This window comes from Anticarsia gemmatalis, chromosome 17 (genome assembly GCF_050436995.1).
Source record: "Anticarsia gemmatalis isolate Benzon Research Colony breed Stoneville strain chromosome 17, ilAntGemm2 primary, whole genome shotgun sequence".
In the NCBI taxonomy this organism is placed as follows: Eukaryota; Metazoa; Arthropoda; class Insecta; order Lepidoptera; family Erebidae; genus Anticarsia; species Anticarsia gemmatalis.
In genome coordinates this window covers 228,116-254,922 of record NC_134761.1, presented here as the reverse complement: position 1 = coordinate 254,922, position 26,807 = coordinate 228,116, and the positions used below count along the sequence as shown (strand labels likewise).

The 26,807-nt window shown below is 36.2% G+C and overlaps 1 protein-coding gene and 1 non-coding gene across 5 annotated transcripts in view; both read right to left on the bottom strand.

Moving 5' to 3' along the window:
- Positions 1 to 26,807, bottom strand: part of LOC142979695 (uncharacterized) — a 397,988-nt gene that overhangs the window by 306,763 nt on the left and 64,418 nt on the right. The window lies entirely within an intron of this gene.
- On the bottom strand, positions 23,853 to 23,924 carry TRNAW-CCA (transfer RNA tryptophan (anticodon CCA)). Its single transcript has one exon. It is a non-coding gene; the product is annotated as a tRNA-Trp (tRNA).

The following is a 26,807-nucleotide window of genomic DNA, read 5'->3' as shown; positions in this document are numbered from 1 at the left end:
TCCAACCTGATTCAGTGCTCAGTAAATGGCAATAGGCTCGCCCCTTATTACATGAACAATAATAAACGTTAAGTTATGTGTGCATGGTTTCAGGGTCCCGTTTTTTTTGGCCATTGTGTAACCCTCTCTTGACCTAAGTCGAAACACAGTTATGTATATATGTACAATATGTACAATATGTGAGTAGGTACACATATAACATGTACCTATATACTCGTAAAGATTATACAGGTGTGTTGTGCTTCAGATTTTTTCAAAACGACCACGCCTATATAATAACAGTGATTGTTAAACATCCTCGGCATAAGTAACTGGGATTAAAAATGAGAACAATAAAGAAACACAATTAAGATAAGTTGATGATAATTTTGCATTACTCCAGGAATGTTGTGAAACAACTGTAGCACGCGATTTAGAGGGGTTCTCTACATGGTTGAAGCAAATGATTGATTCCTCTTTAAAATTAAGATTTTCAACACCTGCACAATTTCCCTCTCCCTTAATCTAAGATGCTGAAACCGTAGCTACTGGAAGAGGAATACTTCTGAATTTCAAGACATAAACACGCATACAACGCATAGTTTATACACATATTTGATATGTCAACGGTGACCGTGAACTGAACTCGTCGCCTTCTTCAATGAATAAGTGATAAATCTCTGAATCACAGAGCTATTTAATCAAAAAAGTAGTTCTTACAATAATTGAATCGGTTCTCTAAGGTAACGAGCGGCTTAAATTTTTCTTTAGTTATTTGGTAAAATGCACCCGATGCGCTAATCAGTTTTTTATACAACATTTGCGACTACAACACTAGTTAGCTACTCAATAGTTGCAGTAAATAGCATTTAACTTAATTACAAGTGTGGTCGATGCTTCACAGTGGTTCGTCCTCACTCGCGTTGAGAACCACACCTGAACATTATAGAATTTTAAAACTAATTAGTATCGACATAATCTCAGTGGGCCGGTCACGTGCGCACATAATGGAGAGGGCGGGGCCTCCGCGCCCGCGCATCCCTCTTATCTTAATGAAAATCCATAACTAAACACTTTCACATACTTATAGAAACAGAAAAAATATTAAATGGCGAACAACTGAGACCTAAGAGGTATTTATGAACTCGTGATTAAAGGGATCTTTATTGATTGTTGCTATTAGAAGCGAAATGGCATATCATATAATATAGAGTTCTGTAAGTAAGCTTTTAAACTGTAATCATTCCAGTTGTTTTTCTCACATTATACTTACAGACAAGCCCAGATACCTATGTTTTTCTTAGATTTATTTAGACTAAATCAATTCTTAATTAAACAGCTATACATAGACTAAGGTCTACTAAAGTCAGCTATTGTATTCTAGCTATCGTTGCCAAATACGAACCAACATTAACAAACTAACGCTTCATATAAACACAAGCAGTTTTAATGTATAACTATACAAATATTTGTATATAATTACAAGTAAAGGAACCGCCACCGCGCCGGCGACGGAGCAGAGCGGGGTATTTTAACTTTTACGAGTTCTTGGGAACACGGCGCGGCGGCGGCGCTCAGACGGTCGGCTACAGGGAGGCTGGTGGTCGCACACGACTTGCGGGAAACATACCACTCACTGTTGCAGCTTGTTGTTTGTTTCGTGAATAAGCTTTAAAATTCTATAGTTATTCGAATTGTTTTGGAGCAATCGCGGATCCTTATACTTCATAGGGTTTCGTGACTTGGAGTTGTTGTTTTAAATGATATCAGACCCAAAATATATATCTGTCGCAGTAAGATAGATAAAGCCGTAATATAGTTATATCCCTGGGGATATAATTATATGCCGTAACATAGTTATAATGAGAGTTTGAAGATGTCGCCGGAGCCCCGCTTCGCGGGGCTCCTCCTTCTGGGTGGTTTAAAAAAAAATAACCACGAAGGCTGAGGTGGGAGCTTCGCTTCGCTCGCTCCCACCTCAGCCCTCTAACCTAACCTACCCATGTCGGTTTGCCCAAAACTTCTTCTTTATAACTATATTACGGTATATAATTATATCCCTAGGGATATAACTATGTTACGGCTTTATCTATCTTACTGCGACATATCGATACTAACTTACACGGATATCGATGAAGGATTTTCAGAAATTTTGAACTGCAGTAGAGTGATTTTCTACAGGTATAATATGTACTCCATAATTAGTTCCTACAGCTTCTGCTAGGGGCGCTGATCAAATTTTCACACCAAATTTGTCGATATAAGAGGTTGTCTAGAATTGTGCTTGAGGTGTCTAGTCCTTAATCGTACGAGAATAGGCGTGATGTCGATGATAAATCAATAAAAATATCAATTAAATCTAGTGATAATCACAAATCAATTCCCACGGAAGTCGAACTAATATTTCAATAAATATTCACAATCACAGTAATTAATAGGCAGGAAATAATACCAATGTTATAATCATATTATACAGATTCAAATAAAATTCAATTTAAACTCGTTTATAAATCAAATAATGACAAACCTGTTTTGAAATATGCTTACTTCTAGTAGTTTTTGCGAAGACCAAGTTAATACATTTTTTTTTATTAGCCGTTTATGTGTCCCACTGCTGGGCAAAGGCCTCCCCTCTTTCTTTCCATAACTGTCTGTCTTGCGCCATATTCTGCCACGATGGACCCGCAAATACATTTTAAAACTGTGAAAAAAAACTAAGAAGTAGGTAATGCTGAAATGTTATGGTATTGCTAAACTTTAATTATATAAGCCATTTCATTTCGTATCCGTACCGTGATTACTCGCTAGGATAGCAAAGTATATTTTTTTAGGTTTAATAGCGTCTTTGATTGTTATCTCTTATCTCTCATGATAAGGTGTTTTCTCTGTGGTAAGGTCTGGTGTGTCCATACGTTGAAAGTCGAGTGTTGGCAGAAAAAACTGGCCGGACGATAATCGGCGAGGCAAGTTTTTATCAGTGCGTTAAGTGCTGCGCAGACGCGGCGGGGAGTAGGGAGAGTATGTGATAACAACTGTTTAACAGGACAAGATAAATTGCTAGTTCTAATGACATCTTCGCCGATATTCGGCTAGGACGTGTTTTAAACTAGGTAACTGAATTTGAGGATATGAAGATGTATGAAAATTCGTCCGCTTCATATTATACGGAGTTTTATCATAGCTGAGCCAGTCAGCTTCAGCCAGGTAAAATGTATATTTGCGTTTATCTCGCATACTATTGTACAAGAAACTGTCCAGGAGTTCATTTACAGCGTCCAAACGTGCGAAGAAAACTAAGGTACAGTTTCTGTTCTATCACTCTCTGTAGCCCGGAGACAATATCTGTCACAACCAGAGGTAGATCAAACACAGAACCGATAGCTTATCGTGCTCTTCGAGTTACAAGAGTCTTAAGTATTTTTTTTTCGAAAGTGATATTTCTCCCGAAGAGATACAAAATAGGTACTATCTAGAATATATTTGGGACAATCCTTCTTGTCCCTTGATATGTACTCACACGAGTATAGCGGCGAGCCCCGGCGTGGTCCGGCGAGGTCCGGCGACGCGCACTCCTTATTATCATCCAATTACCGAATCTCACGTCAAGTATTCTGCAGAATCATCGCAACAAAAACACCGCGCCGTGTCTTACTACATTGTTCTCTCTTATTTACTTTGTTAGATACACAAAAAAATATACAACATTTACTTTAGTCAATCTTGGAATTGAATCTTTATTTATGTTTTCAACAAGATTCTACCAGCCATTTTGTTTGCTTGGGCTTCAGGCTTGAGTCTTTTGTATTAACGGCCCTCTAAACTATTGCCTTGCCTTTCATTTAAATCAATTCAGATCTTTTTGGTTGGTGAAATAACAATCAGACAAATAAACTTTGACAATAACAATATTGGGAAAGGATTAAGTATCATGTTATATTTAAGGACATTTCTAAGAGGACGGCTTACTTATCAAGCATTTTAACTTATAAAAATATCCAATTTACAACATTATAATCATGATTTATTTTCTTAAAGTAAGGCTGCTCTGCGCAAATCCGGTGCGCACGCGCAGCTGTCAGTTAAAACAACAGATTATAAAGTTGAGACAGGTTCAATTCCCGCCTGCCTGGTATTAAGATACAACCAGAATAAGCACTAAACCTTTAAGTACACAGCTTGAAGAAAATTGAGGTAAGCGTTTCGTTAGGTTAGTTACCCACTTAATATAACTGTTTGGAATAAACAAACGTTTGCATGATTTGATGAAACCAGCCTACCTAACGTTAAGTCAGTAGTAGCTGGATTCTCTACCACTATCGACTACCGTCAACCGACCTGTCATCGAAAAAAATTGTATGAATACTTATCTGATCAGCGCCTCTAACGAGCGTCGTAGGAACTACTTTAGCAGTACATTTGAAATGTCAAACTTTCGATTCTCGACAATACCGACTGTGGAGAATCGCGCTTCTGACTGAAAAATTCAGAAGAGGGACTGAACAATAAGATATAATTATATTACTACGTATAATACACTTTCTGATATATAAAATTAATATGCTCGTGCTCATCACACCGATATTTCTTATATATGGGCGGGATTCGAACACAAACGCGGTGCTACGGTTATTGCGGCGAGGTGAGCGCGTAAACCACTGCGTTAATAACGAACAAAACTTAAGACCTCAGCAAGCATAAACAGTTGGATACAGAAATGCAAGGATTGTAAACGTATTATAATAAATATAAACTGATCGTTAATTGTTATTGACTGTAATGGTGCAATTAATTAACTGCACCATCAAACTATCTCAACTTAAACCACTGTGCACTGTTATAAATGAATCCTGTGTGAGAGTTTATTTTCATTTAATTGCACAAGTATAAACATTCTTCGTTGGCTTTGAAACTATTTTATACCAAGTTTATTTTATTCCAGTTTATTAGTATTAGTCCAGGTAATTATAATTATTTTCAGTGCCTCTGTATTTATTTTATGTTCCTGTATACAATTATAAATAAAACTATAATTATCGGAGTTTTAAAGATCATAATTAAATAGTATTAAATCCATGTTTTATGGGCACATAAAAAGCCGCTCCCGAGTGGCTATCACGTATCTCAGATGACAACTGTTTGAAAGCCACTATGCTGTACATTGTTTTCTCCCTGAGATTAAAGTGATTAACACGTTACGTCTAAGCAGCAATGTACTGAATAGTGGCCAACCTGACGTACTCTAGTTGTCAACTGAGATACGTGATAAGCCTGCTGGTTGTTGTCAATTTAGATAACAGTCACTAAGCCTCATGTTTATAGCCTTCGGGCGGCTTGAATTGACTTGCTCAATTTTTTTCTTTATCTATTTGGATAGACAGACATCAAACGTATGCACAATATTCAGGAACTCCAATTTAAACTATCTTTAACAAAAAATAACACGACATTAAAAAATATCTAATTCCCCATACAAGGCATTATTAGGCCCATTTCCAGAGCGGCCGCTCCCATTATCCCCATATAGTTCAAACAGGTCATTAGCCATCATTAGACCTACAGACAGACAGGTTAAACTGCACTTAATAACGCCAATCTTATTGCACGTTCCGGGAATCGAAGGTGTAACGAGCACCGCCGAGAAATGATCTGTGCTCTGATACGTCACTCAGTGCTGAGTTAATATTGATGAGTTACTGTTATTTATACAGGTTTTGTCCACATTATGTTGGTACCTCTTGTTATGTTGGTACCACTGACTGTCTTCAGTTGGTATTACTGCGAAAACAAAAAGTAGTTTTAAAGCAGTAACTGTTTGTGGATTTAAATGCATTGGTTAGTGAAACTCGCCATATTATTTGGATTGATCTTCAAAAAATTCGTTTCAATTTAATTGTAATTTGAGTAATTGATAATGGTCGATAATCGTATTTGCAAATTTAAATAAATAATAATAAGAAGTTGAAATACTTCAGATGCTATTTATTAATGGCCACGTTTGTAAATGATATATCTATCTAGTACAAAAAATTGTGTAAAGGCGTGATATTATGTATGCATGTATGTCACACAAACCGGGTTCGTACAAACTATCTACAATGATAGTTTTTTTTTATGAGCCACAGGTAATTCGTACAGAAGTTGCCATAAAATTAGTTTTTTCAGGATCCTAGTATACATTTTATAATTTCGTATATATATTTTTATTATACCATGCATGTCTGCAAGTGTGAAAGGTTATAAATACTATTAAGTAAGTTTTTATGATAGATTGTTTGAAATAGCAGTATAAAATAGCAATATAAAATAAGTTATATGCTCAAGTGTAAGCTTTAATCACAACCTGTGTTTCTAGTTATCTACCTGTCGCTTATAAAGTAGTTATAATACCGCTTTAGGTAACAGTGTTGCCAGACTGCAATGTAAGCCTTGCCTAGCAAAGGCTCAGGTATCTTGTTAAAATTACTAAAGATAAACTGTAAAGTTGTAGAAATAAAAAAATACTTAAAACGGCTCTTCTCGTAGCCCAGCAGTGGAAATTGGTACATACCTATATTTATCGAAACAATCTAAGGATACAAATGTACGCATAAAATAATCCTACTAATAAATAAATTAATTAAAAAAATCCTCAAATCGCAGACAGATATTTTTTACAGAAAAGCACTACTAATTCAATATAAAGTGTTATTGAAAATTTTGTAATATCCTCATAGAATTAGAGACATAGAAAATAGAGACTCTTAGCATGTACTAAAGACAACAAATACCAGAGAACCTCAGTGTTGAAAGTTTAAACTTTGTACGGTTCCTAGATGAGCCTTTGCTTTTGCCACTTTAAACGGTAATTTTCCAATAATCTCCTCCTATGGGTAATATTTTCCCGCAATCTGGGGTAATATCCGAGTAGTGTATCACAAAACAAACAAGCCATGTTTATGGGCGGGTGGAGAAATCAACACGTCTATGTCCGCCCGCGCCGCGACGCGGGTACCTCGCCACAGTTGCCTCTAACCAGCGCTAGTAGTAAATACTTCAAATATGTCGCTTTAATACACGGCTGTATTAGGCTCACTGTTTGTAGCTCACTGTGACTGCTGCTCTTCATACAGAAGTGAAATTGAATGAAAATTTAAAGCTGGTTATCTTTCTATGACTTGATGACAACGTGTTCGCGTTAATTCCCGTATTCTTTTATACATTAAACATGAAACGTTATGAGTCAAGAAATTGTTTTCGTTAAATTGATAATGCATGAATTTTTTCTTAGTTATTTCGAAGTTTCAGCTATGATTTATGTTTATTGTATAATCTTTACTACATATCTCGCGCAGGATTGAGAACTTAAACTGCGTCCCACTAAACTATCATAGTTGGACTTCGTCTCTGAAAATTGACAGTTGGAAATTGGTCGCCAAAATGGTCTCAGATTCGAATTTGACCATGTGTTCGAGATTTCTGCATGCAATGCACGAGATTGTGAGACTTGAAATTGTGAACTCATTTATAAATATCATAAGATGTACCGCAAACAGTATACCACAAACAGTTAGCTAACACAGTATCAGTCCTAATTATGTACACAAGTCTCCGTTGACCACTAATTAATATATCAAGCTAAGAGAAACAGAGTTTTTGTCGATATGTCTATACAGTATCGATAGAGCGATACTATCGTTACCGAGTGATATCGATACCCGGGAATGTGCCGGTTTGTTACTATACGTGAAACTTGATATATGTCTGTGTAAGTATTTAATCGAACAAATTAATATATGGAGAGATATCTACGGTTTTGTTGACAGTTGACAGATAAAATTGATGGGAATAAAAAGATTTAGGCAGTTTAAGAATAACTTCTTGTGTATTTGATTTTTAACTTGCTTTACTTAAACTGCACGTTTGGCGCAGTGGTTTAAGCGGTCACCTCGCCGCAACAACCGTAGCGCCGCGTGTGGTGGGTTCGAATCCTACCCGGGACAAATCTTTGTGTGATGAGCACGAGTATTTGTTCTGAGCCTGGTTGTCAATTTATCTATATAAGTATGTATTTAGAAGTATATAAGTATGTTTATCAGTTATTTGGTTACCATAGTACAAGCTCTGCTTAGTTTGGAATCAAATGACCGTGTGTGAGTTGTCCAACAATATTTATTTATTTATTTATTTATTTATTTATTTGCTTGCTTGTTTGCTCCTATTGTACCTACATAATTCTGTTAGTAGGTATTACTAGAACGACAGATACAGCAATTTCAATATTATGTGTATTCGGTGTGTCTTATAATAGTTTTGTAAATTCATTTGTTTATCAAACCAAAGCGCTACCTTTTCCAAGAACCCATTTGAGTGCAATTTTTTGCCTATATTGACCAGAATTTCTGTGGTATTATGTATTTAACATTTAACATTTGAAAACCTAAATGAATTTTATTGCACATATTTCATCCCAAAAGTTATAATATTTCATAGGTAAATCAAACCAAACCGCCACATATTTCAACGCCTCATCAATAAATCGATCACCATTCACCCTGTCATCATTAAGCACAATAACAAAATAACAACAAGCTTCACTCACAATCCTTCACAAACATGATACGTCCCCATCAACAACAGTGCCACACTGACGATATCTTCAATATCAACAGATGTCATGACACACCACACTCCACTGTGGTGGGCGGGTGAAGGACCATGACAAAGCAACTATGAACCGTCTTCAAACCTTGCTGGGGTTGTTTTATTGCGGAATTGTGAATCATTCAGTTAAAGAGGTTTTTTTACTTTGTTTTTAGTGATTTTTAAGTATTATTGTAAAGTCTTTTGAGTCGTTTTTGCTGTCTCTTTGATAGAAGATAAATAATACGTGAATGCGTTTCTGCGTCTGATGAATTGAGTGTGGATTCATATATAAAATGTTTACGTAAGAAACTTCACATTTTATAAAAAGTTTGATACACGGGATCATTATTATCAGACACTTGAAAAATCTATCGACTCAATGATACCAAAAACAAATTATTATTCTGAAGTTAGCAATGACATTGCTTTCTAGAAAACACGCCATTTATTGACGGCATTTAAATGCCCACTCATCCAGCATGGTGACTCAATAGCCTGACTACTTCATCGCTCCGGGAGGAGCGACTTGCCAAACTGTAGGACAATGTTTAGTTATTCAGTATTAGGTATAACTCAAACCTGTATGTTTTAAAATCAAAATTTAACAGAGTCGTTGATAAACGGCAGCATTACTTTATATCACTATCATTCTATAGTATTTATGTTTGTATGTATGTATGCATGACAGGCCTGCCCAGCTCCCGCGCACACTGCTCGGTGGATGCGGGGTATATTTTTTGCTCATTACTCGGAGACCGCAAGTCGCGACCGGTCGTCGCTCAGCCGTACATAGTGTACATACGGGCCTACATTGTGCCCCTTTCACACGGTACTTAACATCTTAAGTCTATCACCTTACACCGTGTTAGTGAGAAATAACCAATTAAGGTGTGTGGAAATGATCGCTTTGCTAAAATCTGAGCAAAATCTTTGGTAGTTAGTTATGTGAACAAATTGCGTTATCTTTGCTTTTAACAAATGTATAGGCTTTATAAATTAATTAATTGTAAGATATTAAATTAGAAGCGTAAAATTTTATTTGAAATTTTACAAAAAAAACTGTCCATATCTTTACCCAGGATGCAATCCATCAATGTGCCACATTTAATGATACCTGTTTAAGGAAATGTCTTAATTATGCTATTAAATAGGACTACTTAACCGATAAATATAAATACTTCAAATATCATAAATTCAAAAGTAACGCCTGTCTGTTCTGTCTGTCTTTCTGTTTGTAAGTAAATCCCACTTAATCCACTAAACTAATGTAGATGCAATTTTGTATACGGATAGTTTGAGACCAGGTAAAGATAGTTTCTTTTCCGGAATTCAACGTCACGTGAGCTATACGGATAAAAAGCCAAATAACGTCCAGGCGGAAAAAATCGCGGGTAATAACTAGTATAAAATAAATCAAGCAGCAATTAGTTAAATCCACGTATTAGTCTGGGGCCTGTGTGCTGTGTGAAGACATCACATAGTCGCGTCAGTGTCGCGCGCACGTCGTCTTAGAGCTCGTCGTGTGCGCCGACCGTGTGTGACGTCACGCTACACGTACACTTACCCAGTGAGGAGGAATATTTAGCGGTTTCATTATAACCCTTTAAGTAAAGAGGACGTTAAGTAGTTTAGTGCTTAAAAATAAATGACTAATGTACATACTGACTGTAACTTGTTCGTTTTAGTTTAACTGCTAATCTGCTGAACTGATTTTCGTTGTTTTATAATTGATATAATTGACGGCCAATCACAGACTAGACTTTACTTGTTTGAACTCTGTAAGTCGCTACTTATAAAATTATCCCGATGGCTTTTCGAACTCTCAGCGACACTAAAATATAGATACCCAAATTCTGCAGAAAATCACTGAGAAAAAGACAAAAAATCAACAATTTTACGCGATCCAGATGCCACGCCTTCAACCCTCTTCGTACAACTGTGCCCAAAGTTTGCACTTGATATATGGCTACTAAATAAGTGTACAACTGTAAAGTGTTCTCAAAGGTCAGTCATGGTGACCTTTGCCAGTTTTTTAGCGCGGCAGTAATCACCGGACTGACCGACAATTAGGCGCACTCGTAACGGACACACGATTACATGGTACCGAGTAACGGCTTTGTGAAGAAACCATTGAATTATAGATTATATTTGTATTGAGAGAATGCGAATTGAATTGAAAGTAAAGAACTAACTTGTCGGTCAAATAATTTATCTTAGAATATTTTCCTCAAAGAGTATATTAAAATAGCTGTTTACATTTTGTGAAAATGTTTACCTCATGAAAAAGCTCAAAGTTTTAAGACAGATTGGGTCATCCATTGTTGAGCTGTCCCATGTCTGTAAAACGATATCGAAGCCTGTTAAATAATATCTACGTATAATTATTATTGAGATTTAATACAAGATATTTGTAGCGCGATTCTGTGCAGTCGGTACTGTCGAGTATCGAAAGTTTGACATTCAAGAATGTACTGCCAAAATAGTTTATACGACACCCGTCAGAGGCGCTGATCAGATTTTCACATTACAACACAATTCAACATTTGTCGATGACATCTCGGTTGTCGGTAGTCGATAATAGTAGAGAATCGGGCTACTGAACTTCAAACAAGACAAACCACAACCTTTTGTTGAAGCTTCGATTGGCTAGTATTCCCAATATTTGTGGCAACTTGCAATCTGTTCAAATAAAAATAATTACAACAAACACTTACAAAATAATCTCCCTCATCACAAACACATGAAAACACCCACAAAGCTAAAGTGAAACATCCTACAACTTACAACTGACATGTAAACATAAACACCACAGTACCGTGACAACGCTCTGATGACAAGATTAGTATCATAATGACAATAGTCAAAGTGGTTCAGTTCCCACAGTCGCGGGCCACTGTTGCGACTGTAGCGACCGCAGACACCATCGACTATGGATATTAACACTCAGTGAGGTAATAACATCCGATTGTTTCGTTCTTTTTATATAAAGTCGGAAAATTTCGCAGGTAGAAAATTGACACAGTAATGTTAAGCTCCTACTAATACTCACATACAGTTTTGCTTTGATTTACCCTATGGAGTATTTTAGCGATGCGGCAGGCAACTTCGAGTTGTGAGTTTTGTATTAGATATAGATTTTCATTCTTATTCAAGAAGGTTAGAAGGTACTGTTCCCAATACATAAAACCGTATTTGAGTGTGTAGCATAAGAAATACATTTATTTTGAGGATTTGATTCGGTAACCAATATAGAACTGGGTATAACAATGTACAAAAAAAAACTGGTATTACCTATAAACAAAGTAATCACAGGCTTTACTTAGAAACGCTTTTTAACCCGATAGAAAGCTATCGCCTCTTTACTCCAATCACGTACTCATAGTCATCTAATAACCACATATCATCACACCATACCACAAAGGGGCCGGCAGACGACAGAACATTGTTACAATAATACACGAACAGAACAAGAAAAACTAACCACTGAACATCCAGACATCGACAAACATTTACCAATATACGCTACAAACAAAACATACAAAAAACACCCCTATTATTAGCACGATAGAGTTCATATCGACAGCAAATGAAAAATGGTGGAGAACTATTAATGGGGTATTGGAATTTGAACCTTGTGTCGTTGGTTTAAGGTTGATGTAGTAAGGTGAGTATTGGTATGGTATGCAGTCAGCAATGCCGTCGGATCCTGGCAGTTCGCTAATTGCTGAAGCGTGATGCTGCGCCAGATTTCAAAGGTTTCATTAGTTTTATTTCACTGTGGGAGTAAAGGAGACGTTATTAAACTCACTGAGAATGTGCTAAGAACTGGATTCTAGTTGTTTATGGATATTCTCGAGGTAAAGATACCTGGGGGACGAGCCAGCTAATTGAACGATGAAGGAAAGTAATATTGCCTTAAGTCAAGTAATATTGCCTTATATTACGTCGTAAAAAATAGACCACCGGTTACAAAAATTCATCGTTTTCATACTTTTTCCGCTTTACGATCGGCCTAAGAAGTGGCAAATAAAGACTAAAACAGCCCCTAGATCTGCAATAGTATCGCGTAATATGTTCGCACAAGTTTATTACACTATACAAAAACTATTAATAATATGTACAAATATGCAAAGTAAAAATAGATAATTTGTGTAAAAACATTACAGGTTTTAAAGATACGAATAAATAATGACAAGTTTTGTTTGACAAGACTAGTTTTTGTGCTAAGAGCTTTAATGGGCTATATTTGTAACATAAATAATCCTACTGCTCTACATGGAGACGCATACAATAGAGCAACGGTATTCATTTATGTGGCGCAGTGGTTAAGGTGGTCACCACGGCACTAGCAGACCTAGCAGTACACCGAGAGGTCGTGGTTCGATCCACGGAAAAAATATTTGTGCGATCAACAAATGGTTGTTTTGTGTCCGTTATCGACACAAGAGCGATTCTTAGTGCGGGAGTTGTCTTTTTATAAACAGAAATTAGGAATTTCATCAAAAGCGGCTGAGCTTTTATAAAGCTTTTTTTTATAATCGCTACGGTAGCATTAAATTGTAAGATAATAAATACATCTTGTTTATAACTAATTAAATGATTTCGTAGAGATCTATTTTCCTCAATAAACCGCAAGTCATTTGAACAAAAAATTCGCACAAATTGTCAGTATTAATGAATTTGTATCACGCACGTTTCATGTCTCAATGAACACGCCTCGTCAGTAATTCAATTGTTTCAATATGATATTGTATTTATGAAGACTAAATATGACTCTGTAGTTTGAAGGATAATGCAGGTCTCAAGTTCGATTCCCATTGGGAAAAAAAATAGTAGTATTAAGATTTCTTCTTATTACTTCTACTTAATATTTCCTTTCTTAATATTTCCACAGTAATGCGGAATTAAGACTAGACTACGAGCCTGACATAAACTTACATATACAGGACGAATGTGTACTGTTTGAGATCCCACTATGGAACTCTTTTACATAGGCAGAGCTTCACTATCGTGACGTCACCACACAACCGTCGCCATATGACATGCCGAAGGCATTCCATCACGGAATTATGATAGGTACTTCAAATATTCCCAAAATGACTAAACACAGGAAACACAATAAAATCCAAGAGTAAACGATCAGATGATGTGATCTGATCTATGCTCGGCGCTAGTGTCGGAATGTCGCATGTCGTTAGCATGCGCGACATGCGACATGCGCGACATACCAATGACATGCGGACGATGACTCATGCAAGGTCATTCGCTATTATTATATTAGAATTACTTTTATATCTAGTAGTATGTTCAGAGGTTTATAATCCCAAAATAGATACAATTTTTCTTGTGTTTCGCCAGTTTAAATAAGACGACATTGAGAGTAGAGTAAAATTACAAAGTATAAATAGGTTCTTGAATAGAAAATTGACCAGCGTAAATTGTTCAATTATAATTTTGTGAGGGATATTTACATGTCCAACAATTGACATGCACGTTTTAAGATGATATCATCCGACTTTATTGAATGTTATCTTAAAAACCTTAAAGTTGGGTAAGAAAACAGTTACCATATAAAAAAAATTATCTCTGCATCACCCCAAGGTAGACTGGCAGAAAATGTCTTAGGCATTAAGTCCGCCTTTATACAAATTGTATAAGTAGTTTAAATAAATAAATTCTAATACCAATCTGTGATCAATCGAAAAGGTAAGCCCAAGATTTTCAGGACTGAACAGCAATAAAACTGTTCTAAAATGTATTGATAACAACAAAGAATATTTATAATAAAAAGTTGTGAATATTTGATCAAGTCAGGTGTAGATAATAGTGGCATATCTAGTTTTGAAACCAGTCTATTGTTTATGAAGGTTAGGTCGTAGAGGTCAATGCAAGTTATATTTATTCAACCAGTAGCTTTATCTATTTAAAAGTAATAACTTTATAGTGGTAGTACGATTTGAAGATTAAAATAAATATGAAAGCCGTTATTAACTTTAAAAAATTAGCCTTTCTTCCAACTATGTTGGAGTAGGCTTCCAGTCCTACCGAATGCAACTGAGTACCAGTATTTTACATGGAGCGACTGCCTGTCTGACCTCCACGATGCAGTTACCTAGGTTATAACACGATACCCTTTAGTAAGACTGGCTGTCAGACTTTTAAGCTTCTGACTACAGTTAACTACTGTCAAAGATCATCGAAAATAACAGCCGGTACCCACAATTTAACATGCCTTTCGAAAGGAGAAAGAGAACAATCAAACAAAATACACTTTAAAAGCTTCTGAGTACATTTCTTTAGCTCTTAACTACACAATTGACAGCTGTCAACTGTTAGTGTGTGTACTCTTTCAATTTGTCCAATCAGATACGTCGCGTAATGACAGTTAGCAAATTAACGTCCTGTTGTGACGATAATTACTATTGAATGCTGTCAAATTATATGATTGTTTGAACGGTAGTATTATTTGTTAAGTGACTTTGAAATATAAATAAACTCACTCAACCTAAATATTAATAAAATCATATAATAATTATCTGCAAGAGCACATGAACCTTTCCTGGTTCATAGTATTTTTGATATCTGTTTTTAGCTATAGTCCCTCCAACTTCCACCATTGATGTTTTTAAATATTGTCTACGCAGTATTTCGGTTCAAATTTACCACTTGAAGCAATGTAAATGGTTCTCTGGGTTAGAAAAAGTAGCTAAGAATGCCTGAACCGCCGACTATTTCTAAACGAAAAGCCCTTCGGCCTTTAATTGGGCCACTTGAACAACATAGTAATATACTGTATATTGCTATCTATCTGAAAAACATGAAAAAACGTCTCAACAAGCCAATACACTCTTCTTACTAGGTCCACTGGCTTCACGAAGCTCACAGCATTCTTACACGCACTGAATACAACTCTGAAAAGACGAACCTTTGCTTGTACACAAAGAAAGGACATCTTAACACCGTGGCACATGTTGAGGTAACACCTACCATTAGCGTATTGCAGTGTATCTCGGCGTAGAGTGGCGTAGTTCGCCGTAGTACTGCCTAGTTCGACATAGTGCAATGTTCTCACCACTCTGAAATATTGGTGGCTCCTGCAAGATGTGCTCCTTAAGATAACACCTTCTTAGGTAAGTTTTTGTTGTGGAAGAGAAAGATTTTTGGTTGTGTTTTAACAGTAAATATGGGACAAAATGTGACTCTACTTTTTAACTAAAGTGTTTTTATCTACATATAGTTCAGTAGCAGGTTATTATAACAATCGATGAAGATATGGGTGTTTGTGATATTGTTATTACATTTATTTTGGCCAAATAAAATTAGTCAGAGTTTGAATTAGTTTTGGTTCTTAGGTTGGTTTAGAAAATTAAAACTACTGCCTCCGCGCAGTGGTGTGTAGGCCGTTACCATTGCATCGGCAGGTCGAGGGTTTGATTCCCACACGGGACAATTATTTGTTGATCGCACAAATAATTGTCCCGTGTGGGTTGTTTGCATGTTTGTGTCCGTTGTTTGCATGTTTGTAAATGTCCCCGCGACACAAGAGCAATTCTAAAAGCGGGAGCTGTTCTTTCAAAAAAGAAAAAAACGACGAATCAACTTGTATTACTCAAAACTTTAAATTAAAAATATCTTCACACCTAAATATAGCATTTCATTGAGTCGATTTTATCCCACAATAGCTATCATTAAAGCTAACAATTAAATATTATAATATTTCAATCAGAATAATAATTAATTTCCCACTCGTTCAGTGTGAGTGAACAAAGGCATGCCGTTCTCAGAGTTATTACGATTGAATGACTGAACGATGAACGAGCACAATGAATGATTAGCTGTTATGTTCACACTCTCGGTCTCGGGAGCGCTCAATATTTGATTAGAGTAAGGGGCCTGCTGCTCGAATGAATTATGTAATTTTAAATGTTTCTTTGATATTATCTGTGATTTTATTTTGAGATTTGTCTCATAATTAAGTAATCTAAATCAAAATCAAAATCAAATCATTTATTCATTTAGGTCAAGTGCTGACACTTATGATAGTCAATGATACAGAGAGTGAATTTACCGCCAGTTCGGAAGGTAGGGCCAATGAGAAGAGCTGGCAAGAAACTCCTGGCCACTCTTTTTAATCGCCAAATGATTTTAACAATATTTATGCTGGTATAAAACATTGATGATGTAAGTAGCTGCTACCTACCAACACTACCGAACACACTTTGGTCATAAATTAAATTAAATCAATATATTAAGGTGCAAAAAACAAGATATAAATAGTATTGGAAGCATGATGGGAGCATCTACCCACATAGAGTAATGAAATCATAAGAGGCATTTCAAGAGCATACTGTGGTAAAGGAAGTACAGTTATTGAAACGTAGTTACTTTAAAATTATGGCAGTCACCACACCCAGGACGACCAGTCACCCCAAGCAGCACCCGTTCACGAGTATGACGCGTGGACCAGCCATCACCCCCTTCGCACATATTAGAGGGAAGGGGGTGACCCGGCACACGACGCCGCCGCAAGCAATGACATTTTAGTGAGCATGACGAACCTTAGCATGGGAGCCCACCATTTCAATGAAAAAAAAACAATGAATACCACTGAGACTCGTGCAATACCTCTCTGTTACAGAGTTGAAATGACTGATTAATGTTTATATAATGCAAAGATGTATGTATAAATATATAGATATTTAATCTTGATTTGTGTAGAACGCGTAACTAACTAATCCCATGTTTTCTTATCCATTAAGTAGTCGTCAATCTTATAATAACCCCTTTTAATAAGATGATCTTTAACAACTGTTTTGAATTTTTGTTGGGGAAGATCCATAACACTGCTAGGGAGTTTGTTATACAACCGAACACCAAGACCTGCAAATGAGTTGTGTACTTTTTGCAATCTATTGCAGGGACCTACTAATTTGTGCTTATTTCTGGTATTAATGTTATGCATGTCACTATTCTTAGCAAACGAATTGATGTTTTGTTTGATGAACATCAAATTCGCAAAAATATACTGTGATGCCACCGTCAGTATACCTATTTTCCCAAATACCTCCCGCAAAGAGTCCCGCGCTCCTAAGCCGTAAATAGCGCGAATTGCTCTTTTTTGAATTACGAAAATTGTGTCTATATCAGCCGCCTTGCCCCAAAGTAGAATACCGTAGGACAAAACGCTGTGAAAATACCCAAAGTAAACCAGTCTTGCCGCATCTACACCAGCAAACTGTCTTACTTTTCTTATTGCATAGGCTGCGGAGCTGAGCCTGCCCGCGAGCTTAGTTATTTGGGTGCCCCATTGAAGCTTATTATCTAAATCTACACCTAGGAAGGTTGCGGAATTGACCATGTCTAATACCTCACCATTTAGAACTACGTTCGTACCTAGATTCCTAGCGTTGGGCATGGTAAATCTAATGCATTTAGTTTTCTTTGAATTTAGCAACAAATTGTTGGCTGTAAACCAATTGAGAACCTGTGTAAGAGCACCATTTACATCGTCAAAATCAGTTTTCTTACGATCTACTTTAAATATAAGCGACGTATCATCAGCAAATAGTACGATATCACACAGATCCTGTACCTGATGTGGCAAATCATTAATATAAACCAGAAAAAGGAACGGACCAAGGATGGAGCCCTGTGGTACCCCGAGACTAACCGCAGATCCAGTGGATCTTGACCCATTTATGTCTGTATAATGCACTCTCTCGGACAAGTAGGATGCAAGTAAGTCAAGTGCCACATCCCCAATTCCGTAGTACTTAAGTTTATATAAAAGAGTATTGTGGTCAACACAATCGAACGCTTTGGAGAGATCGCAAAATACCCCAATAGCATCCTGCGACATCTCCCAAGCATCGAAAATATGTCTAATAAGTGTGACCCCTGCATCGATGGTAGATCGACCCTTTGTAAAGCCAAACTGTTTGCTGTGGAGTAAATTATACAAACTGAAATGGCTTTCTAGTTGCTCTAATATAGCCCTTTCAAATATTTTGCTAATAGCAGGCAAGATGGATATTGGCCTAAAGTTACTGGGCTCAGTTTTACATCCGTTTTTAAACAGAGGAATTATCTTACTGTGCTTCATTAAATTAGGAAACACACCTACATCTACACATCGATTAAAAGTTGCAGCTAAATGAGGTGCTATTTCAGCGATAATACTCTCAAGTAACTTTACAGAAATACCCCACAAGTCCGCAGTATTTTTGGAATTCAGCGACTTGAATACTCTGATTACGTCAGAGGGGTTTATATACTTAAAATAAAATGAGACATTGCACTGACTCACATTGCTCCTAAGTAATGATCCTGCTTTAGCGGTAGAGGAATTTAAGGAACTAGTCGTAATGACTGGTATGTCAGAAAAATAATTATTAAATGTTTGAGCTACGCCTAGGCTATCTGTAATAACCCGATTGTTAACATTTAACTCGAAGTCGTGATCGGGTGGTGTTGATCGTCCTGTTTCATTATTGATAATATTCCAAGTTGTTTTTATTGTGTTGTTGGAATTTTTAATCTTGTTGCTTAAATACAAAGACTTAGCAGCGGCACAAGATTTTTTAAAGATTTTTGAATAATTCCTAACATATTCAAGAAAACCTGGATTGAAATTGTATTGTTTCATGGCATACAGCTCATACATCCTAGCTCTACTTTTGTAAATTCCTACAGTCGCCCAATCGCAAAATTTCAGTTTTGTATTTTCCTTAGCGATCGTTTTTTCTTTAAAAATCGTATTAAACTGAGATTCAATAACGCTAAACAAAGATTTATAGAGATCATCTGGGTCATTCTGAGTAATATCAATGTTGGAAATCTTGGCGGCTACCTCATGATTAAACAATGTCAAGCGGTTGTGTGTAATAGGTCTAAAAGTTATCGTGTTAGATTTGATAACGTTCTTCCTAGAGAAGACGGCGTTCAGCCCACAGTGGTCTGACGTTAAATCGTTAACTATGACCCTGTCTAGACAAACGCAGTTGCTAAACATATTATCCAAGCATGTGGCCGAATGTTCGGTAATTCTAGTTGGATTATTAAAAAGATGTTTAAGATCAAATGATTTGAAAAGAGTAATCAGTCTGGTGGTAGTGATGGACTGCTCCAATATGTTAACATTAAAATCACCACAGACAACCACATACTTGTTACTAACACTCAAACGCTTTAATATATCTTCCACTATAGTTTCAAACAAACTGAAGTCACTCATTGGTGGACGGTATATGCATACTATAACATGCTGCTCGAGTTCTACACAAGATACTTCGGCAGTACGTTCTACTGACAAGCTAACTATGTCCTTACGTTCTTTGCATTTTATGTCGTTGCTAACTAAGATCATTGACCCTCCATGTATTGCCTTCTTCCTACTGAATGCACTTGTCATAGTATAATATTGATTATTAAATATCAATTGGTGCGACAACAACCAATGTTCGGTGACACAAAATACGTGTGTGTCATGTTTTTTCAAAAATAATTCTATCTCTAATTCTTTGCCGGATAAACCTTGTATATTTTGGTGTACTACGTTCAGAAAACCTGCCTGTTTATCCGTTGTCTTGTTTAAGCGTTTAAATTATTGTTGTTCTTTGTTACATTATGCGTAACAGTGTCCTTACAAACTAAATTATCAATAATACTAATCACAGTATTGTTAGTAAAGCGACTAGACAATACTGTTTCGTCCTTAAACCTAGGTTGTGTTATATTGCCTATAACTAAGTTAATATTATATGCTAACAAACTAGCAATTATATGTCGATTTTTACAAGAAAGAAACATTCTTTCTTTAGATAAATAAAAATTACTAATAAATTTATTAGTATCAAAAAATAATAGTCTATCACTATGATGACTTGTTATCAAATGTAAGATAGCATTCAACTTGTGAATTTGTCGGTTCTCATTTTCAGATAGTGAGTCAGAGTAGGGGAATGCACATATTATTATTTTTCCTGAATTAATTTCTAATAAGCTACTAATACTATGTATAATGTCCGCTTTTCTTAAACCTAAACTATTGCCAATCATTAGAATGATTGGAGTGTCTTCATCTAAATTCATACTTTGGATTTTTTCCACTATTCTGCCTAACTTAAGGTTTTGGTAGCAGTGGTTGGTCACTTTATAGTTAATATTGTTATTCAAAAGTGATCCAAAACCAATACCTATCCTATCTGAGAACATTAATGCTCTGCTAGACTTAAAACTATTCTGGTTTGACCTAAAACTCAACGTATGTTTTAGTGTTGCACCACTAGTCATATGGTGGGACTGCTTAGTACAGGGCTGTGACTCTAAATCACTAGTAAGTGAAGTGGCCTGAGAACATTGTGAACAGCGAGAACTATTATACAATGACAAGACACGTTCTAAGTTTTCCTTGCCAACCTTTGCAATCTCATCATATTTGAGTATATAGTCTCTAGTCTCCTGTTCATAGTCTCGTGTCATTTGAGATAACCTATCCTGTAAGGTGGTGATTGATGTCTTCAAGTCCTGAGTGTGTTTATCATACAACACTTTACTTGAAATAAGTTGTTCGCTACAGGTGTCTAACTCTAATATTAAATCCCTACGTTCATTTGTCAATTCATTGTTGTTATTGATCAATGATTTGATTTTATTGTTGTACCTACTGAGATTAAATTTAATTTTCCTAATCAACCTACAGACTTTTGAGTATTTCTTTAGTTTATTATGGCTCCTAGTCTTTAAAAGAAGATTTTTTGAGCGTTTTATACCTATCAATGACTGATGACCAGTACCTATAAGCTCTGAGTAGAGATTATGAGTGGAACTACTATTGTAAGACTGAATAGTATGCTCTAACGAAACTATCTTAATGTGTGCTTCATTTAGATCCGTTTCGAGTTCAGTGATGCGCCCCAGGGACCACAGATAGGTGTCATTACAGGTGCTAAAGGAGTTGACTTCCTCTTGAAGCCGGTTGCGCTGATCCAGTAGATCCATATTGTCTATATGGAGCTCAGCGAGTTCACCCTTAAGATCCACAACCTTCTGGTTGACCTTCTGTATTGCGTCCTCACAGTCAGCACGTTCCCCCAATAGTTGGCTATTCTCCTTTTTGTATGACTTTAACTCGAGCAAGGCAAGCTTTAGTTTTCCTTCAGTTTCCTTAAGTGTAGCTTTACGGGTCATCATTGTGGTGGCCATTGTGTAGAAAAATGAGTATGCAAAGCAGCAAGTCCTGAAAAGTTAAGGGAAATATCTAAGAAGATAAGCAAAGGAAGTTGAAGAGTAAGGTTTGGAATTTGATACTAGTATTAAAAGAGGGGAAAAGAAGCTAAATACTAGTAATGTAAGTTATCTATTTACAATTAGGTGAGATAAGAGGACTAAGTTACTGATATAAAATTTCAAAAGTGCAGAATATTAAAATTGGAGTATTTTTTTTGTATAGTGGGTAGATTGACAGGTACCTATCAGAGAGACAATTATCTAGCTATAGGGTAATTAATAAGCTAAATCACCTAATTACTGCCTAACCTAATCAGTATGTTATTTTCCTTCAAATAGAATTCGAAAGCAGACTATCAATTGGAAAATAATTGTAACACTTGTTGTCAATATGTCAATGTACAGTTTTAATCAGACGTATGCTGTTAATATAAGACGTATTTTGATATCAAGCAGTATATTATTGTTAATCTTATAAGAGAAAAATACAAAAAGGAACGATACTCCCTTGAGCTTGGTGATCAGCTGTTTGAATTTAGTTCGTTGAACTTCGTTGTCACTTCACACTCGACTTGAATATTCTCCGTTTGCCGGTTACAGTTATTATTCGCAGCTAAAACTTTGTACACCACATCTGGTATCACTAATTTACTATACTATGTACTAATTCTTAAAAATAAACACTTATTAATAATTAAATTAAAATTAAAATTGAGGAGCGACTGTTTTACAATCTGTGACTGTTAAAGTAAGTAATTAAAAAAAACGAAATACTTATTATCAATTAAAATTAGGTGCCTAATACATGGGATAAGCCTTTTTGTTCAGTAGGATTCAAGGAAATTACAAATGAAAAAAAATCCTAAATCATTTTACCGTTGATCCACAAATAATTGTTTCTGTCGTTGTTCTGGTTGTGCTTTACTTCCGTTGTTTGTATGTTTGTAAAAGTCCCCGCGACACAAGAGAAAGAAATACAAAAGTTATTACCAAATATCATTTATATTTGTTTGACTTTATGACTAGTAATCGTGGAGATTGCGTGTAAATGTACTTGGTGTGGAGCAGTGTCGGTGGTGTCGGGTCCAGTGAGCGTGAAATGAGGCAGCGCCGTCAGCCGGTGGTCCGTGGGAACCATCGACCAACGCCAGCGTGGTCACCTGCCCACTGCGCTCACTGAGCTCATTGTACACTAACATTACTACTTTATATTGTGATTGTGGTAGATTGCTAAATCATTTTTTATGCATTTTTATTCCTATTTTGGTCAACCAACAATTTTTCTTTGTTATAAAAGACGACTCTCGCACTAAGAATTGCTCTTGTGTCGCGGAGACTATTAAAAAGATACAAACGTATACACAGACCCAATAAAATTATTTGTGGATCGCACAAATAATTTTATTGTGCCGTGTGGGAATCGAACTGACGACCTCCCGACGCAATGGTAGTGGTAGTGGCGACCTAAACCACTGCGGCACGGAGACAGTGATTAATACAATTGCTTACACATGACATTAGCATTTTATAATTTCGCTAAGAACATACAAGTGTATCAATTGCTTACAGGTTAACACCGCATGCACAGAAATCCGGTTGTGAGTGTTGTGACAAATTGTTACTAAACAGGTTTAGTTAATAGATTAGATTGCCGATTCTTGCAATGATTTTGGGCTATTGTCATTAAATAATACAATCGCCATTAAGATCACTCAGCTTGTTTACGTCTTTAATTTTTTTAGAAGACACATTCCATACAACATGCTTTTACTGCTAACACTGAAAATAGTTTCAATTTGACCGCAACAACCCTATTTACACAATGCTCCGACATTGTTAAATTAATTTCTTACAAAAAATGTGATAAATGAAGAGCCGATTATATGCAAACTTAAGTTATAAAATTACAACGAAAAGTGGCATTTATTTTTTAACATAATATAGATAAATGACATGGTTTGTTTTAAAACTTTAAATTATACCAAAAAAAAATCACAAAAAGATACTTGTAAATGGTACTGTGATGACCCCGACGTGATTTGAACACGCAACCTTCTGATCTGGAGTCAGACGCGCTACCGTTGCGCCACGGAGTCGGTACTAAAAGCGGCCAAATACTCCGTTGGTTGGTACACGCGGCGTTGACGTCACCTCGTGACGTAGGGAGAATGTTATCGCGAAACGTTGCGTATCACACGACCTTGAGTTTATTTCCATACTGTGACGATATCTTGTCTAGTGTAACCTCTTATATTTATTACTAATTACCATTAGTGTTCGAGATAAAGTCAAATTAATATGAATTAACATATTTAATTATCTCGAAAATGGATACTTCTAATTAAATTATCATACGAATTGGATGATTTAATTTAACGGACACGCATACCATACATAACAAACTAACATTAAATCAACAAACTTTGGCACTTATAAACTAGGACGTGAACGGGAATCAAACCTTTTCTATTAGCAGCAGACGGCAAGCATATTTACGAGTGAATTTCCTTGAATGGTGGCTATTAACAGATCTCTGAAAGCTTCCCCTAGCATTAAGTTAAACTGTGGTGAAGTAACCGCTAGCGAGCCAATAAAAACCTCCCGTAAACACCGACCCTTAAACTGGCACCCCTCAGGGATGTCAAGTCACGGTTAAGTGCCACACATTGAGTGCATCCCTTTTTGTAGATGGCCTATTTCTGAAGTTAGGACAATAAATGTATACTAATAACGATTTTAGTTAAAAGTATTTCTATTAGATGAGATATACAAGTTTAACAGTTACTTATTTTTAGGCGACTTTTAAGTTTTTATTCCAATTTACAAAATACAAAACGCAACTTAACCAAAAAAAAAAACAATTTATATCTCACTCTAGGAAGCCGTTTCATTTTCCATGCATATGAAAACCAAAAAAATATGGACGCAAAATGCCTTTAAGATCCCTCAAAACGTTTTTTCCCAACCCTAGTATTGCCTTTTCGCAGTCAAGTGAGAGTCCAGCGCTATGCGTGTGTGTGTGTGTGTGTAACAGAGCGCCCCCTAGCGGCGTGGCGCGGTAATCCTGGCTGAGTAGTGACGTCGTTTATCAACCCCTCACCAGGGGGCGCTCGGAGCGCTGACTCAGCGGGATTTTAAAAAGATTTGACACTTTTTAAACTTATATAGGGATTTAAAGACTCGAATAAGTTGGATTTCGTTGCAAGCTGAAGCTGCGAAAGCATTTAATATCGGTCTAAATACTTTGAGATATTTTGATTTGCGATAAATCTAATACTGTGTAGTGTTAACTTACTTTTAATATAATATAACCTTTTATTGAATGTAGCCTGACGCTATGAAAGCCTAATAAATTAGTATTCTAAGAAACTATCATAATCCTGCAGCTTTCGGCACGCAGCATTCAAGCATTCAGTCCTTTCTCAAGATTTGGTCCATTTTTCAATATTTAATCTTAAACGATATAAGAATTCTTAGTGAACTCTAATTTTGCATTCCAATATTAGCATCTTATTTAAAGATCTATCATCAAATAAGATGCTAATACATATAAGTATAAGATAGAGTATAATAGTAAAGTGATATATCTGCGTGGTATCCGCCCTATCTTCATGACATGGTTTGGGCGGGCAGCGCCGCGGGGCAGGCAGATATACTGAAGATGACTCATGTAGAGTCTTGACACTTAGAGCTTGATTAATACCTACTGGTTTTATTTGATTACAACACAAAAACAATATCATAATTAAATGGTATTATTATAGAATCATTTATATTTTGATGACTATAGCTATGTAGAGAGTCAAATTGATCATCTCTCTATAGCATGTAAGAAGGTAAGTAAATAAGACTAAAGTAAGAATAAATGAAATGAAAATTATAGCAGACATTATATTTATGAAATTAACAATAAACAATAGTGTGACTACCGCCTAAATTGACATGGCTGCAGTAAACTGCAGTTGCTACATTTGACAATCTCAAACTAAATGAGCCAATTTATTTCCTATTCGCAACGATTGACTTACTCAAAAATTCTTACAGCTTTTTCCTACGATATCTTATCAAATCGTTCTCATAAACCCACGTCGTCGTCTTAGAAGAGTGATATATATTTTTACGAGGTACTTATCGCGAGGGTATAAATCTGGTGCATTTGCCTCTGCTCCGTCCTCCGGTGACGGGCCCCTCCGGCCCAGGCCCGGGCCTTATGTAAAGTACCTCTAAAACTCTTAAAGAGTTAGACTTAATTCGGGATATTTCCTAACATAAAGTGCCAGTGTGGTGTACCAAATTGTTGCGTAGGAAAAATGACCGTAAAAAATCATAAACTCTAATGAAAGTAGTTTATGATTTGGCAAAACTTCCAGTCATCTTGTGTCATGAAAATAGGATTATTATTTCTGCCAAAGCGCTTTCCTCTTCTAAGTAGAAATATTAAGCTAACAAAAATATTAATGTTGGTAGGTATCTAGATTCGTATTATTTTCGTCCGATGTGTTCATAATTGATTTTTGTCTAGAATTTTTACAAAATCCCACCAGGTAATGTATAGTGTCTCCTATAGCCTCCAACAGTATTTATTTTAAACTTTTTATGCAAACATGTATAAATGGGGACTTAATGCCAGGGGGATTCTCTGCCCGTCTACCTTGGGGTGATGCAGAGATTAAATGAAGTAAGTGTTTAAAAAATTAGAAGAAGGAAAGAAAAGGAGCAACCAAAAATATACTCAGTCTCACTATCACTGTGCAACATGGTCGCACTAGCGGTACTCCTCGGCGGCGCTCGCATCAACAGAGCCGCATGTTGGGAATGGACTCGCCAACGATCACAATCACTATTATCTTTTATTATTCCGTTTGTCTTTCATATTAATCCTCTACAACAGCCTCGTCCAGGCACAATTAACGTAAACATTTCATTCTATTTGTAACTGATTTTTGAAATATCGTAAGTCTTGGTTCTTCCATAGCGTA